We start from the raw sequence: 2,089 nt of genomic DNA on the forward strand, positions 1-2,089 counted from the left end.
TTGGTGCAAATTTGTCGCACAGCAGCTTGATCGACTCTCGCCAGGAGCTCGTCATGCTGCCGTCTTGCTTTTGCAGAGTACCCACGCTACTCTGTGTTTGGATTTTATTTCTTAGCATTTTGTGTATTAGGCTCCATGGTTCGCGGTTTCCCTCCTCTTTCACAAATGTCTTCCAAGAGTTGGTCTTCTCTTTTCGGATCTCATTTACGTACCGATTTCTGGCATGCTTATATTTCTTGCAGCAATTTGGAATCGCTTCCTGTAGCTGCAGTTTGCGCGCTCTCGCCATCGCTCTTTTACTTTTAATTACCTCATGTCGTAATTTTGTTAGAGTACCCGTCCACCAGGGAACGGGCCTCCCCACCGATTTTTTGCGTGGTATTGCTTGTTTGCATATCTCTTCCAGTATTCTGTTTAATTTCTTTACTGCAAAGTCCGGACTATTCGTTTTGAATGAGTCCAGAAGATTTGCAGTAAACTTGGCTTCAATTAAGGTGCTGAACCTACCCCAGTTCGCACGCTTCATGCTGAATGGTCTTTCGATTTTGCAACTACTTTCGATTAGTTTCTTGTCTCGGATCCTGAACATGATCATATTGTGGTCCGAGACTGTTGATAATTCCGTGACTTCCCATGCGTGTATGCGTGTGCTCAGTTCCTTGGAACAGAGCGTTACATCTATGTTCGATGCCCCACGTGAGTTGATAAAGGTCGTCAGTCGGGATTTCTGGTTCATAATGATTAAATCATTTGCAACTATGAAATCCTCCAACTTTCTTCCGTTATCGTCGGTCTCGTTGGAAAACCAACACGTGGACTTGGCGTTCGCATCCATCACTATTATATATTGGCTGTTTCTGAGCTTGTTGATACAGATCTCGAGCTTCTCAATGTATCGTTCGATTGGCTGCGAGAATTGGCAGTACACATTTATCATGTAAAAGGTACAATTTCCGTAGACCACCTGGAAGATCATAATGTGATCATTTTCCAGGTGCGTCATGGAAAAGATGTCAAGTTCTTTGTTTACGACTGCAGCTACCCACGGGGTGTTAACCTTAGGGTATATAGCTGTCAGTCCTTGCGTGTTGTATCCGAGGACTTTACCCTTATGGGTGTATGGTTCCTGGATACATAGCACGTCGATTCGATTGTGCACAACGACATTGCGCAGCTCATTTGCTGCGCACATGGATCTCTGAGCGTTCACTTGTGCTATGATTAAGTCCATTGGACTTTATCTTTGTATAGTTCGAGTTGCCGTTTATATTCCGGACATTCTTTGCTCCTGACACTGTGGTTAGTGTCTTTTCTTTTGAACCTAGTGCAGAGCGGACACTTCGGTTTTGTTCGAGTTGGACACTTTTCATGCAAGTGGTCCGGGCTGCTGCAGCATTCGCACGTCTGCGTAGCCGAGCAGTGTTTTGAAACATGCCCGTAGGCGTGGCATTTGTAACATCTGGTAATGTTGATGTACTCTTTGATTTTATATACTCGCCAGAGCATATAAACTTTGCCTTTGTTTATTAAAGTGTTGTAAACTGAGGCAGGGAGCTGGACAAATCAGTTCTTCCTGCCCTCGTTTCTTGCCTTAAACGCATGCCTGAAACTGATTTCTGACTTGAGTTTGGCTTCCTCCACCTCGGACATTTTGTCCAGGTTCTTGGAAACCAAATCTTCGACAAGTTCTTCCGGCGACCAGTCCTGTTCGACGTCATAAATGACGATGGACGGCGCCAGTTTCTTCGGTTCCGATGCTTTTAGGCCGATCTTTTCCTCGAGTTTAGCCTCCTTTATTATTTTCAAATCATTTTAGCTTGAAACCTCGATCAGGACTCCCTTGTTGCGGAGTTGCCTTATGTTCTTGACTTTTAGGTCACGACGGTTGCCTGCCAAAGCTTTCGTGACCTGAATCTTAATTTCATCATTTGAGCGCTTGTCGTTGTCATCCTTGGGCTTCAGGATGATGACTTCGCTCCTTTCTTTTGATTGTTGTTGTTGTCTGGCAGGCCACCTGGACGGCCATTCCTTACCAGACATTGTTTTAGTTGTTGCCGGGGTCGCCGCCGCTTGCGCGTAGGTGCCGACC

The 2,089-nt window shown here is 45.4% G+C and overlaps 1 pseudogene; it reads right to left on the reverse strand.

Moving 5' to 3' along the window:
- LOC108575905 overlaps window positions 1–1,231 on the reverse strand; it is a 7,780-nt pseudogene extending 6,549 nt beyond the window's left edge.
- Window positions 1,232–2,089: the final 858 nt, after the last annotated feature.

The sequence above is a fragment of the Habropoda laboriosa genome, unplaced genomic scaffold, assembly GCF_001263275.1.
Source record: "Habropoda laboriosa isolate 0110345459 unplaced genomic scaffold, ASM126327v1 scaffold332, whole genome shotgun sequence".
Taxonomy (NCBI): domain Eukaryota; kingdom Metazoa; phylum Arthropoda; class Insecta; order Hymenoptera; family Apidae; genus Habropoda; species Habropoda laboriosa.